The sequence below is a fragment of the Nuphar pumila genome, chromosome 6 (genome assembly GCF_984573655.1).
Source record: "Nuphar pumila chromosome 6, dmNupPumi1.hap1.1, whole genome shotgun sequence".
NCBI classification, from domain to species: domain Eukaryota; kingdom Viridiplantae; phylum Streptophyta; class Magnoliopsida; order Nymphaeales; family Nymphaeaceae; genus Nuphar; species Nuphar pumila.
The window spans coordinates 120,641,787-120,658,063 of NC_143254.1; the positions used below are offsets into that span (position 1 = coordinate 120,641,787).

At 39.9% G+C, this 16,277-nt stretch overlaps 1 pseudogene across 1 annotated transcript; it reads right to left on the bottom strand.

The window, feature by feature from the left end:
* Nucleotides 1-2,702: 2,702 nt before the first annotated feature.
* Nucleotides 2,703-5,201, bottom strand: LOC149835961 (pentatricopeptide repeat-containing protein At1g11290, chloroplastic pseudogene; annotated as a pseudogene). The gene is made up of 2 exons (XR_016432669.1): nucleotides 4,866-5,201; nucleotides 2,703-4,774 (listed from the first exon to the last, which is right to left on the bottom strand). The product of XR_016432669.1 is annotated as a pentatricopeptide repeat-containing protein At1g11290, chloroplastic pseudogene (transcript).
* Nucleotides 5,202-16,277: the final 11,076 nt, after the last annotated feature.

Genomic DNA, 16,277 nt, shown 5'->3' on the forward strand with positions numbered 1-16,277 from the left:
TCCATTGAGAAGGTTTGGGAGGGTTTTCCTTTGGGAGGGTTTTCCTTTGGGAAGGTTTTCATTTCCCTATATATATATATATATATATATATATATATATATATATATATATATATAATAGGTAAATATTCTCTAGAGCTATTTTTGTCATTTTCTCATGTAATAGTGACTGTTAGGAACAATTTTACCCTTATTTATTTTTTCCTTTTTGTATTTTGCCCTCTTAAGCAAGGGCTCTATGGTCTTTTGACCATAGAGTCGTTGGGGGCCCTCCAACGGCTCCCAACGACTCTATTGGGAACTCCCATTTGGTCTCTCTCTCTCTCTCTCTCTCTCTCTCTCTCTCTTGTAATGTGTATAAATAGGGGCTTTGTTCCCCTCATTGTTTAATGCTTCTCTTGAGCATTCATGCTCAATAATATCAACATTTTTTATATTTTGTATTCTTCTCTTTACTTCTTTAATGTCTTGAATGCACTTAGTGCTTGTGTTGTGCCTTTGTGCTCGTGTATTGTCACTTAATTGGACTTAATGTATGTGCATTACCACTTTATGTGTATAATTTGTAAGCCCTTAGAGGTCCTCATTTTGTATTTCCGCATATTTCATTACAATTTCTTCTTCAACCATAGGATAATTTGATCCAAGGCCACATCACTCAACAGAGTTAACAAATGACATTATTGAGATTTATGAAAAAATAAGGAATAAAAAAGCATGAAAAATCTAAGAATTATGTATAGTTACTCTGAAACTTAGAACAACTAGGGTCTTGATTGTTATGCACCTTATATCGATATATAGATAATGCCTAAAAAGCCAAATACCAAATCGGATTTAACATTGGGTTATTGGATACAGACAGGGATATGCCTAAACTTTGTATTCTTCACCTTGCTCCCAACCTTAAACTCCCTTCCTGAGAAGCTAATTATTGAAATTTTCATAGGGATAAATCTCCAGAGGACCCAAGCGTTCACTTGAAATATCTAGAGTTCTTAAGGTTCCAAGTTGGTGTTGTACTGACAATAACCAGGAACAAAACATGCTAAAGTAAAAGTATGTCACAAGTAAAAATTTTGAATGAGCTATCCTAAAGCCAGTTACAGTATCCAGAGATTCAATGTAATCAAGAATGGATATATCTACCAAAATATTCAGCAATAGATAGCTAGATGAGAAGTCATTTACTCCATTCTGGATGCAAAGCATGTTGGTTTACTATGCTCTTTTATGTTAATGCCAATAGAAAGAACTTGAAACTCCATTGAGTTAATATCAGACAAGCTAGAAATCATGTACATATTGCAAGTAAGTTCTTTGTTATCAAGAATTTATGCATGCCATTTATTATTGACATTAGTCATTTCATTTCCTGAACTGAATTTTCACACAATGCATGTAATTGCTTAACAAGCAGATCTACCAGAAAAAGATAATAGAGCATATAAGCATGTTCTAAAACTGAAGTCACCATAATCAAAGGGAGTAAAGTGACATCATATCATAAGTGTGCATGCGCATAAGTATCATCCAGTGGTGTTTTCAATAGGCTAAAGAGGCAGTTCATGACGTACAACAAGACAATGATAAAAGCTCAAAATTGAAATTCTGGTTTGAAGCAGCCTGTTACAGAGTGTTATCATTGCTCAAGGGTGATAAAAGATGGAAGCATATTTTGGTAAGTTGGTTACATCCATCCTTGTGCATGCTCTTTACATTTATATGTGATATATTTTGGGTGTCAAGAGCAGTTTTGTCATAGTAATTCTTATAAAAGATTATAAAAGACCAAATTGTGATAAGTAATGCAGTGAGAAAAAATAAGATATCAACATTGGCCCAAATCTCTCCTTATCTCTTATTTTCTCTTTTCATTTCCCTCCTTTTGTCTTTTTCTTCATTATCTCTGCTTCTATCTTTATTTCTCCAGAAGAAATCAAATGTAGTTCATTGCTGATAGAAAATAGGTGTCAGATCCATCTGACCATCTAGTCAATCCTATTTACGTGGTGCAACCTTTAGACCAATATTTCACCCAATTCTGAACTAAAAAGTAAAGAAAAAGATAAAAAGAGAGAAAACCAGAGTTTGAAAATGTAAATCTTCTTATCTGCAAGATTTCAGCCATCTGATGCACAATGCATCAAGATATCTATGTATCATGCACGTGTTACTTGGGCATTAAGGTGCACATTAAAGTTAAATCATAGGTAGCATCAAAGGTTAAATCTTTGATGAAGAAAAGGTGCATCTGTCTCTCTCAGAATGTTTTATCATGTGCTAAATCAGCATGGACCATCTTTAGGATAACTATAATTTGCGATTAAACCATACATGAGATAAAGCACCAAAAACAAAGAAAAACTCATGGGTTAGTTCCACCTATTATGGTTGGTGAACAATTTTTTGAATGAAGTTGCAAGCTGCAAGCCGTTGCATCATTAGTTGCAAGTTTCAACAGCCCTCCTGACAGTTGGTCAACTTTGCATTTGGAAATAGACTCACGTAGAAATGAGAGGGCAAGTGGGGAGACAAGTCAGAGAAACACTTGTTCTATCAAGACCAGTGTAAATTTTCGCTATAGCAAAACCAGTGAGAACAAGTACACATTTATAATTCATGGAAACTGCAGAAAGGGATGTGTTATTCATACCATAAGCTTTTGTGATTTAGAGAGGATAATGAAATAAAAGCAGGTATAACTAGGGCAGTACCATTATAAACTTCTTTAATGTGGAAAAGAATTCATGCATGAGAAGATTATAAGTGACAAAATAAAGCAGGCTAACGAAAGCCTAGAGCAATAATTTTGCAGGCCTTGATTATGAAGCAGAGGAACCAACAACCGTAGAATGTGACAGTCCGATACTATCTACTGAATAATGTTTACCAGTAATCTTGACAAGAACATACTCCATCTCTGAAATGATGAAAACGTGTTGTGTCCCTCATAACAATTTCTCGGCCAGTTACCTTTGAAATGTACTTGGTAGCAGTATGACAATCACCACAAATACGAAGATTCTTTGTGACCAGAATTCTGGTTTCTGGTGATGTGTTAAGCAGCGCAAATGTGATTGCTAACTTTTCACTATGGTGACCTAGAATCCTTTCCTTGTCACTATCATCAATATCATGAAGCTCAGCTTCTGTATCAGGAACATAACCAGCATCTCTCAGAACAGCTGCCAACTTGTTCCACATCATGAAAAGTTCTCCTGTGTATGAGTGATTTGTTTCACCAACTGTAAACGAGTATGTAACATTCTTGACAGTCACCCAGCTGCAACCGAGTTTCTTTCTTAACCCCTTATCCTTCATCAATTTCCTAACATCAGCAACCTCCTTCCACCTATTACCTGCTGCGTACAGATTCGCAAGTAACACATGAGTTGGTATGGAATTGGGCTCTATTTGAAGCAAACGATCTGCAGCTTCTCTACCAAGATCAATGTTTTTATGAATTTTGCAAGCACTCAAGAAAGTACTCCAAATTACATGATCAGGTTCAAATGGCATCCTATCAATGAAGGCTTTTGCTTCATCTAAACGTCCAGCACGAGACAAGAGATCAACTACACATCCATAATGATCCATCCTTGGCAAGATATTATAATCTTGGCTCATGGTTTCAAAATAATGTAAACCCTCTTCTACAAGTCCTGCATGAGTGCATGACGAAAGGACCCCAACAAAGGTAATGGAATCAGGGGTCAAGCCACTCTGCAGCAACGCCTCAAAGAACTTAAGTCCTTCTTGACCATGCCCATGTTGAGCATGACCAACAATAGTCGAGTTCCATGATGATATATTTCTATCATCCATACCCTCAAATACCTTTCTGGCATCTTCTATACAGCCACATTTAGCATAAAAAGTAATCAGAGTGTTGCAGACAGAAATGTCGATGTGAAATCCATTTTTCACAATGTCAGCTTGAAGCTGTTTCCCAAGATTCAGATCATTTATTGTAGTGCAAGCATCAAGTGTGCTAATGTACGTGTGATCATTTGGTCTGATTCCCAGTTTTCGCATAGCAGCATAAAGCTGCAGAGCCTGATGCCCATCACCATCTTGTGCATATGCTGCGATGATCGACGTCCATGAGACAACATCTTTGTTTTCCATACTCCCAAAAATCTCCCTAGACATACTCAATTCACCACACTTTGAGTAGGCAGTCGTGAGGGCGTTGCTAACAGCAACATGACAGCATAATCCAATCTTGATACACAGGGAATGTAGCTGCAGAACCGGCTCTAAAATTCCCAAACCTCCACAAGATGCAAGAGTACTAGCCAAAGTGTGCATGTTAGGCATAATTCCTTCAAGAAGCATCCACCTAAACGTTGACAAAGCTTTGCCATCATCGCCGTGTTGTCCATATGCAGCAATAATTGCACTCCAGGACACAACATCTCTCCTGGGCATCTCATCAAAGACTTGGCAAGAAAAATCCAGAGACCCGGACTTGGCATACATAGTCAAAAGGGCATTGCCAACCGCAAAATAGGAGACCAAGCCAGAAACAACAACAAGTGCATGCAAGACCTTCCCCCGGTTTAGCTCCGCAGCATCATTACTGCATGAGCTCAGCATACTGGCGAATGTAAAATCATTCCCCTTCACCCCAGCTCGATGCATGCCAACAAACAACTCCCACGCATCCTCACCCATCCCCTGCTGGGCATAACCGAAGACCATTGCCGTCCAGGCGACCACATTCCTCTGAGGCATTTCATCAAACACTTTGCGTGCAGCGGCCAGATTGCTGCATTTCACATACATGGCAATGAGAGAGCTTCCTACATATACATCGGAATCCAAAAAACTGGTTATGCAGTGCGCGTGAATCTGCTTACCCTGATCTAGAGCTCGAATTCCGGCACACACCTTTAGGACCGATGCTATAGTGAACTGATCCAGCGGCAACCCACCTGAGACCATGTTGCGGAAAGATAGAAGAGCGTCTTCAGGACGGGCATCTTCTCCAAATTCCAACTTCACAGAAGAAGAACGCGCAGAAATGGTGATGCCCATGATGCTAAAACGCTTGAAATAGCCACTATACCCATCTCCAATTCTTGCATGAAATGACCCCAGACGCAGAGAAGGAAGTGGTTTCAGAAAAGAGAAATTCAGGAACATGGGTGTCTCTTTGCATGACTAGCCTGACGAGATGACAGCGGGGAACGTTGAGTGGGTGGTGTGTGTTCTCCCCCGAAGACACGGTCCACAGTGAGGGAAGGGTTGTGTATGTTCGCCCCCGATGATTCACTGAATCCCACGTCCGTGTTCGGGGGATCGAATGAGCGTCACGTATTCATGCACATGGGGCTCGTATTCCCGTGTATGTTGACATAACTTTGCATCGGACTCTGGTGCTGTTGCAAAGACTTAATCACCCTTATTTGCTTTTCTTGCCCTGAAATGACGGTTCGAGGAAATGACAAAAATATCCTTCATTCAAAAGTTGTGAAACGACGGGTGGGGAAAAGGACAAAAAAGTCATCCTTCAAGAAAGTTTGATGTTAACCATTTAAAGTGGAGACGTTCGCCTGCGCCATCTGCTGTAACAGTGCTCACATTATCAACGTTCCAGTGTTACAAAACATTCCAGTGTCTTCTCTTCATTACTGCTGTCGTTAGGCATCATGGAAGAAAGCAATGATTCACAAACATTTCAACCAGTGCCATCAAGGCACAGTGAGTAGCTTTTCATCTCATCATGCTATCGATGAAGAAGGCATGTCGTCTTGTGTGCCATTAAGGCATTGTTTGGTTATTGCAGGTAGATCTTGTTATTACGAAGGTTGGAAACTTATCGATATTTGTAAGACGCTGGGACCTGTTGACAAGAACGCTTGTTTGCAGATGCTAAGAAGGGTCTCTACCCCATCAGGTATCCTACAGTCACTCATCATATGCATTGTATCTCAAACCGCTGTATTAGTAACAGACTCTCGTTTTTGTGAGATACATTTTTGTTAGTTAATATCGATTTGTTTGCTATTATGTTCAAGTTCTTCTTTATCGATTTGTAATTTATTGTGTGATATATTTATCGACCTTTTAGATAGTATATTTTTGTATCGTCGAGTTATAAGTTATAAAAACTGAACTGCCGTATCAATTTTCAATATCTGACAAATCGCTATACATATCGTTTTGTAAGATATTATATGTTTTGTAATATGTATTTGTAAGATATTTGTACACAGACTTTGAAAATGTTTGGGTGCAGAAACACATCTTGACACGCATGGCGGAGCGATTTTCGCATGCATATCGTTGCTCTCTCAGCGACTTCTATTGAACTCGCTTTAGAGCCTCATGGATATTATGAGAGCGTTATCGTCAACACACATGTACGACATGTTTATTTTATTGGCATGGTAAGCAACACGTCGATGCTCAGCACAAGCAAACATCAAACCGCACTTGCTTTGATACTTTCATTCCTTAAATCGTTGCTTTGACTTGCGTAACCCTAGTGGTATCCGTTCTTATATGCATTCTGATTAAATCGTAGTAAACCTATGCCGCTTGCTAACGGAAATTGATATATTGCTTACAAAACATTCCACTGTCTTCTTTTATTTGTCGTTGTTGTTAGGCATTAAGGAAGAAAGCAATGATGCACAAACATTCCAACCAGTTCCATCAAGGCGGCGTGAGTAGCTTCCCAACATCATGCTATCGATGAAGAAGGCATGTCGTCTTGTGTGTCATTAAGGCTTTGTTTGGTTATTGCAGGTAGATCTTGTTCTTACGAAGGTTGGAAACTTATCGATATTTGTAAGACGCTGGGACCTGTTGACAGGAATGCTTGTTTGCAGATGCTAGGAAGGGCCTCTACCCCATCAGGTATCCTACATTCACTCATCATATGCATTGTATCTCAAACCGCTGTATTAGTAACAGACTCTCATTTTTGTGAGATAATATCGACTTGTTTGCCATGTTACTGCAAACACAAATTGATATATTGCTTAAAACATTATTGAGCTTATCATCAGATTGTAATAAAGACGATGTAGCTCAATCAATAGAAAGATCTGGAGAATTGAATATCTATACCTATGACCCAACTGAAGAATTGAACATCTGCACTAACGATGCACATGAAAAGAAGGGTGCAGGCATTAGACCCACTATTGACTTGAATGTTCCAATGGAAGAAATGCAATTCAATGATGAGGTAGACTACCATGACAGCGCACATAATAAAAGTGTATGCACCGGGAATGTACACGGAAGTACACCTGACTTCAATGTTCTAGGAGAAGAAATGCAATTCAATAATGATCCTGATTTTGATGTCAGTACACTTAATAAAACCGTAGGAACTGGGAATGTACATGGAATTGCACTTGACTATGTTCCTGTAGAAGGAATGCATTTTAATAACGAAGAAGATGCATATAAATTTTACAATGATTATGCCTTAAAAGTTGGCTTCAGTGTGAGAAGGTTTTCTTGGTCAAAAAATGCACAGGGTGTCTTGGTTAGAAAGACATATGTCTGTTCCAAGCAAGGTTGAAAGAAATCAATGGGAAATCCAACTAGGAGCACGCCAGAATCAAGATGTGGATGTCAGGCGAGATTGGTTTTGAGAAGACATCCGAATGAGAAATTTGTCGTGCGTACTTTAATCAGTGATCATAATCATGATTTATCTGCATCATTTATGACTCCTATGCTAAGGTCACATCGTAAAGTAACTGTAGCTCATGCTGCAATGGCTGAAATAGCCGATAGCGCCGGCATTGCACCAAGGAAGACATACAATTTGTTTACCCGCATAGATGGTGGTCGCGAAAATGTGTCATTCACACCTTTGGATCTTAGAAACCACTTGAGCAGGAAGATGACAGATAACATGAAGAACGGAGAAATATGTTGTTTGGTTCGTTACTTACAGAATAAATCAAGCAATGAACATGGTTTCTTTAGTGCAATGCAAGTGGACGCAGATGGATATGCCGTGAATATGTTTTGGTCAGATTCAAGGTCTAGATTAGATTATGAATGCTTCAATGATGTGCTTGTGTTTGATACTACAGTAAAGATTAACACTGAACAGTGGCCATTTGCGCAGTTTGTGGGAGTGAACCATCACGCACAGAGTTGTATATTAGGCGGTGCTTTTGTGTATGACTAGACCAAGGAAACCTTTGAGTGGTTGTTCAGAGTATTTACATAGGCAATGAACGGGAAGCATCCTGAAACTGTACTCACAGATGGTGATCACGCAATTGCGGCTGCAGTGCTTCATGTGTGGCCAGATGCACATCATCGCCTGTGTTTGTGGCATATCTTTCAAAATGCAGCAAAGAACATAGGACACATATTTAATCAGAATACAGGGTTTGACAAACATTTTACAAGGTGTGTACTTCATAGCGTAGACGAGGTCACCTTTAAGTCAGATTGGGACAAAATGATTAAGACATACGACCTTGCTGACTGTCTGTGGTTACAAAATTTATATGTAGAAAAAGAGAAGTGGGCATTGGCATATGGAAGACAATACTTTTGTGCAGGTATGATAAGCACACAAAGAGCCGAATCTATGCATGCCACGCTGAAGAAAACCCTGTATTCATGTTTAACAATGTTTCGTTTCATGGAATAATATGAATTATTTGTAGACGGTCTAAGACAGAATGAGCTTGAACAAGACGTGAAATGCTTCAATACATGACCTCTAACTTTTGGCATGAAAATATTGATGCGACCTGCAGCTCTGTATACACTAACTGTATTTGAATGGATCAAGAAAGAGGTGTTGCATGTCATGAATTGCAGAATAGAAGAACTGGTGCAAACCGAGAATATGCACAAATACCATATTTTTTGTCAGGGCGAAAAGCATCAGGAAAGGCAAGAAGCGCATGTCACGTACAATGTCGACAACGGAAGGGTAGAATGTTCGTGCAAAATGTATGAATTCAAAGGTATCCTATGCTGTCATGCATTAAAGGCACTCAATCAAGAGAAGATACAAGAAATACCTGAGTCTTACGTAATGCGAAGATGGACGAGACGCGCGAAGATTGAAATGCTCGTTATGGACAATGCGAGTAAATCTGGTGTTGACGAGAAGTGCCACATAGCCTCCCGTTACCAACAACTGTGTAGGTCATTCATGCATGTTGCTGATTTGGCATCGAGAAGCGAAGAAGGCTATGCATGTGCGAGAAAAGCTGCAACGAAGTTACTTGAAAATGTGGAGTTAATTCACATTAAGTCTTTTGCAGTGAATGAATACCAGCCGAAGATAATGGGATCGAACAACGTAGGTCAAAATCATGTCTCGCTTGACACTCCCGAGAAGTTGCGCCGAAGCGTAAACATTATCTTCAACAAGTCAGTAGTGAACGTTGTTGATTATGATGGACATATTCATGAAGCAAAGGGTATCAAAAGAAAACCTGCCTCTGATCGCAGTCGTCGGAGGGCAAAGGGTGCACTAGAATTGGTTGGCAAGAAAAGGACTAAGAAACAACCAACCTGTAATAAAAAACAACAAAGCTCTTCGAATGAACAGGTATGTAAAACATTATATTGCTCCCCATTGCGTGAAGCTTGTCAAATAGCTAACTCGTGTAATGTCCATCATGCATCAATACCCTGCAGAAGTACCGGCAAACGTTCAAACCTACATTCCTCCCAACCAGATTTCCGGCAACGATCACTACAGTTTTACAAGGCTTTTGGTATGTAATCGATGTTGCGAGGAGGTAGGCATTTCTTGTGAAACTTAATTCAGTGTCTAATATTTTCTCTTTCATGACAGGCTACGATGCAGTCGACAGATAGGTTTGGGACACATGAATCTCGTGTGGGCTATTAACTTAGTTGGCATGCCTCTTTGCATGACCCGATCTCCACAATGCCGGTTTTTTGGAGAGTTTATAGTCGTTTGTCATTGACGACTTGCGGTTCGTGGTTGAATTTGTTCAAATCGATAGATAACGGGTTTTTGCTTCTAGTTGTTCTAGTTGTTTCAATAATATACCTATGTTTTCTTTCAGCTAGACTGTTTTGTTGTGGTGTTTTTGGACAAGATCTATGATGAACTATTCTATGGTTTTCAAGATAGTTTTTAAAATCATTTGAAAGATACTCTCCTCCGGAATCAACTCTAAAGATTTTTAAATTATCATTAAATTGATTTTTAATCATCATATGATATGTCTTAAACGATGCAAAGACTTCATGCTTATGTTTAAGGAAGTATATCCAACAAAATCTTGAATAATCATAAAAAAATAACATAGTAAGCAAATCCTCCCTTAGACTCTACGGGTGTCTTCGCCTCGAAAGAATAGCGCACAAAGTATTGGCGAAGACAAATACAACGATTGTTTGCCATCGCTGATTACAGCGATGCAAATAATCAATAGATAAGGAAAGGAATTGTTGCCATCGCTGGATACTTCGTGCTTTGAGTCGGAGAGCGATCTGTGGCATCGCAGCATAAATTCGAGTGCACAAGTTCAAAAGATTTGTTTGTAAACGTAGATCTTTGTTCAAAAGTCAAGCTTCTCATTTTTCCAAAAATGCAATGATTACAATTGAAATTACTATTACAGAGATCTTTGTCTTCGCAATCGCTGTATTTGTCTTCGCCTCGAAAGAATAGCGCACAAAGTATTGGCGAAGACAAATACAGCGATTGTTTGTCATCGCTGATTACAGCGATGCAAATAATCAATAGATAAGGAAAGGATTTGTTGTCATCGCTGGATACTTTGTCCTTTGAGTCGGAGAGCGATCTGTGGCATCGCAGCATAGTGATTTGTGGGTATTGTTCGAATGTCAAATCACACGTGGAAAACGTATTTTTGAATATTTAAAACTTAATGAGCGGCATGGAAAGACGTATTTTTGAATACTTCGAACGCAAGCATTTAATTTGGCGGCGGTTATCAAAAAAAGGTGGCATGCGAAAAGCCGTATTTATATTTTTTTTAAACGCAATCAATTAATTAGCTTTGTGCTTTGAGTCAGACAGCGATCTGTGGCATCGCAGCATGGTGATTTTTGGGTATTGTTTGAATGTCTAATCACACGTGGATAGCGATATGTGGCATCGCAGCGTAGAACGTTGTTGATTATTGTTGGACTGTCAATCTTAGCGTGATGCGAAGGATTGTTCAAGTGTGCTGCGATGTGTGGCATCGCAGCGTAGGACTGTCAATCACTGTGCTGCGATGCCACAGATCGCTATTCAACGATAACCACAAATCGCCATACACCTCCAATGAACTTCTTCTCCAGCAAATCTTTCGCGTTCCCGACACCTCCACTTGCCTTTTGAAATCATTATTGTTATCTTGTGAAAAGTTGTATCCATATATTATAAATAAAAGGCTACTCAATGTGTATTTTCCAACGGATACCCATAAATGTTTGAGTTGTCGTACAGTATTCATTGATCATGTTGGTTGAGCAGTACATCTTTTAGGTCATAAATAGTCGCACAAGCACTGAAAGGTGTGTTTGTCTTCTACTTCGTGAACCAGCAACAACCAAACCGATGGTTTCTTCATAAACCTGGAGATCCGCCCTCGAACATAGAAAATTATAGTCGGTGAGGCAGACGAAGACAACTACACGACCAACAATGGCGAATCCTGGGTATATTGTCTACACATAGTCTACATGTTCAGCAAAATCCGTCTCTTTCATGCGTTTTTTGCGATTTGTTTTTGTGTACTATATAATGTAATTTAAATATCGGTCGTTGCAATGTCCGCATTCATTTCAGTCGAACATCCACCGACGAAGTTGGGCGAAAACTTAGTCAATCACTCCTGGAGGACATCAACCGAATGCGTAGTGAATTCGCACAATGCAACATGATCAGTAATTTTGTTAGTATTAAACTAGTAGTAGTTGTCTATAAACGTAAGCCATGTATACGTATGATCAATACAACACCATATTTGCTGCAAACAGACTATATCCGATTTCGTAAATTATATTAAAAGCAACGCACCAAGCCAGACTGTGAGCATCGTCAGCCTATATTTCATGGTATATCGGTTGTATTTTATGTTCCTTTTCATTATTGATTTAGTTCAATTGATTCGTATGTTAACGTTGGTGTTAGCAATGTTTCTTTCGGTCTGCAGACTATATTACGTCGTTTGCCATACTCCAGTGGATTTCAAGATGGCAAACCTTATTGGGTTAACGGTAATCACTGCAGAGACCATATGACAAGTGAAAAGGTAAGCAAACAAACCTACAGTGCAATATTACAGCTTGACAGTGGTAACAATATTTTTTCGATCTATTTGCAGATACTGATTCCTACACTCTGGCAGTCTGAAAAGCATTGGGTCTTATACATGATGGATTTACGCGAAAAACAACTATGGTGTTACAATTCGTTGGAAATTGACAGTGGTTTACGGCTAGACATTTCCCATCTCGTAAGATTCCATCTATATGAGTATCGTGTAGTGTACTGGGGTCATGAATTTACTTTCGGTCGCATTATTCTCAGATCGGTTTCCTCATAGCCATTTTGGGAGTCGATGTCAGCGAGTGGATCTATCGCACGGCATACCATGCTCCTTTACAAGATAATGGCATTGATTGCGGCGTATTTGTAATGAAGTACATTGAAGCGATATACAATGGTGCAGAACCCTGTTTCAACGCTGTATGCCATTCCTTGGCCTCTGTTATTGGCAATTAAGGGCATGTCTATTGCTTCTAGTTTACAATCTGTTTTTGCAGGTTGATATACCCGGATTCCGCGAAGAACTCTGCAAAAAGTTGACGTCCTTTCTAATTTCGGAGGAGAAACTGACGGAGGCGAGGTCTAAAAGGCTTGTAATTGATAAAAGATGTGCGCTCAACCTGCGTGATTGACAGTCACAGGGTGAGACTGCGATGTGTGCAATGAACAAAGACTTCTAATGTTCGAAATAATAATATTCAACATCGCTATGAAATGTTGTATGCTTAAACATCGCTTCAAAGTCGCGTTCTTATTTTACGAATAGTACAAAGTGATACGCTTGGTGGTCTAACGTCAAACTACACTGCTACGACCATGAAAACCTGTGCCAGCATTTGAAAATTGCTTGAATTTTAAACGACGGTTTCTTCAATTATGATCTTACAGACCTATGAAAAATGTATAGACGGATACGACAACTGCGTCGAAGCCGCCTATGCACTCGATTGAAGAAGAAGTCGTGTATGCAGGAATTGTCGATTATGTCGGCTCCTTATTCGCGAAGCAAAGTGGAACTGTGTGTTGTGTCATTCAAATATTAATGAAACGTCCTATCACCCTCCGTCAGTTTTCGAGTATATACGTCAGTTTCATTAAACCAAAAGCAAATCTTAAATAAAAAAGCACTACGCATTAATGAAAACAATGTCATGCCAGAGGGCTATTCTGAATGGTAGTCAATGCGATTGGACCAAATTTTTGGGTCTCAAATAAATCCACAAGTACGTCTAAAGAAATCGCCTTAGGTGTACATTACTGTCGGTTCATCAATACAGCGATTTCTAAGAACAAACCTTTCTTATTGATAAGTTCACGTAATGCGATATTTAGAAATATCTTTCGCCAGAGAAAAATATGCTGGTCGTACTTGTGCTGGTCGAAAGCACCAGCAACCCAACACAATATGCTGGTCGAAACAGAGAAAAACTAAAGAAAATGGGTTACCGCCTGAACTAGGAACACAAATCTATCATCAAAATTACACCCAAATACCCAAATAGCCCTTCAAATCAGTCCCAATCTATCACACACCAAAAAATGACCAGATTACAATTGATTTGGGCAAACAAAACCCACCGATAGCATCACAATCACAAACTTTTTGCATTCAGGGTACTGTTCATCAGTTTTTTCAGAAAATACAAGAAATCCACTAAAAATTGAGATTTCATCCGACCATTAAAATTCTTGATTCATTCAATCACAAAAATCAAGAGCTAATGAAATCCAACATCAATCGACCAAAAGTTCAAGACTTCAAGGTTGGTACGGACGTCAGCTGGGGAGAACACAAGCTGAGGTGGGTCCCAGCACGACCGATGCAGATGAAGCTTCTTCCTCTCACCGATCTTCAACAAAGCACCCTTTCATTTTCAATAGAGCTCTGATACCATATTGAAATCGGGAAACCAGAAAGAACAAAAGAAGAAGATAGGAGAATAGAGAGGGAAGACAATTTAAGCTTCATTAGCAAAAACCCTGAAAAGGTTACAACATATAGGGGTCGACCCTCTTTTACACTACATGACAAAAATTTAGATACCCACTAACACCTTGAAACATTACAGTTATACACTACATGACTTGGCGGAGCTCCTGCTGGCCACCCTCAGCGCGACTGCACCACTGGGTTACTGTCGAGGAGGACGGCGAGAACGGTGATGAAGGGTCTCGTTAGGTTGTACAGACAGAGCAATCGATAGGTTTCACTTTATACTATTCTGTCTGCCGTTCGTTTTAAACTCAATCAATTTTCCGCATATTTCGTCGCGTATTATCGGAATATGTTCCTGCAACAAAACAGGTAATGTGAAATCCAATATATAACAGGAATACCCAATAACATCGGATACGAAGCTCATACAGCGTGGAAACAAGGTTGTTCTCCATTGTATATTGCTTCAATATGCTTCATTACGAATATGCCACAATCGACCCCATTACTTTGTAACGGAGCATCGTCAGCACAGAGCAACATCCACTCACCAATGTTGACACCCATTTGCCCGTTAAGGAATCTCGCCTGTGAAAAAGGGATAATATATTACAGTCCGGTCCACCTCGAATAGCTACTTCACCTTTGGGTACAAGCTTACCAAATGCATAGCATCGCGTTTTACGCCACTGTGGCAGTCCAATGAGTTGTAGCACCATAGTTGTTTTAGCTGAAAATTCATCTCGTATAGGACCCAATGGTCTGGATGTTGCCAGAGTGTAGGAAGTAAAATCTGCGAATCGATAAAATCATTTTTCGTTCCAGAGACTTATCGTGATGGGGATGTTACGAATAAACCTTGGATAAGAGGTTTGTTCACTTACCTTTCCAAATTTCGAAATGTCTATGCACTCATCATCGTTGTTCCAACAAGGTAGTGCATCTTCGAATCCTATGCCGTATGGCTTTCGCCGGACGTACATCTGTTGCACGAAATAGCAAGGTTTAACCACCAAGAAACGTGAGTATGTCATGAAAGCAAACAGAACAACAGCGGCACAGACATACCATGAAATACGGGCTGATGATGCGTACTGTATTGCTCGTTGGGTTGCTCTGAATGTAATTGACAAAATCATACATTGTCTGGTTGCACAAAGTTACGAACTTTAGAAAATGCAAACCGATGACCTAGAAATTGATAGTGGACAAATACTTACAAAATTACTGATAGTGTTCCCATCTGCAAATTCATCTTGCATCTGCTCGATGTCATCTACGAACTCCTCAGGGCGTTGCCGCCCACCCGAGACTGTGGATGTTGCACTGAGTGCACCATGAGCGTGGTATTCAGGATTGGACATTAAAATTATTGTCTACAGTAAACAACACTAGTCCAAATACGACATGAAAAGCCAAATGTTCACTAAACCGCTCAGGCGTTTCAAAGAATATACCTCTTAAGCACTAGTCCTGGTACTATGGATGTGGTTGTCTTCTTGTTCAGAGCCGTGCGTGGCCGTTTTGCTGCCATCGTCCACTCCATTGGCAACGTGCCTGGTCGTTTAGCTCTCATCCTCCTATCTGTTTCCTCCGTGTCTGGTCGTTTTTCTTCCCTCGTCTACTCCTCTGGCGCCATGCCTGGTCGTTTTGCTACCATCGTCCTCTCCGTTGCCGCCGTGCCCGGTCGTAGTGCTCCCATCGTCTTTGGCGTCGTGCCGGGTCGTATTGCTCCACTAGTCCTCTTCTTGTCCGCCATGGCTGGTCGTACTGCTTCGATTGTCCCCTTCTTCGACGCCATGCCTGGACGGAGATATCGATGGCACCTTTGCAACGGAGATACTGAAACGCCGTCCTCACCTACAACAGTAAAGTCCTTTAACGTGCAGTCATTTTTTGAAAACAGTCTGCTAATTAATTGATTGCGTTTAAAAAATATATAAATACGGCTTTTCGCATGCCGCCTTTTTTTGATAACCGCGCCAAATTAAATGCTTGCGTTCGAAGTATTCAAAAATATGTCTTTCCATGCCGCTCATTAAGTTTTAAATATTCAAAAATACGTTTTCCACGTGT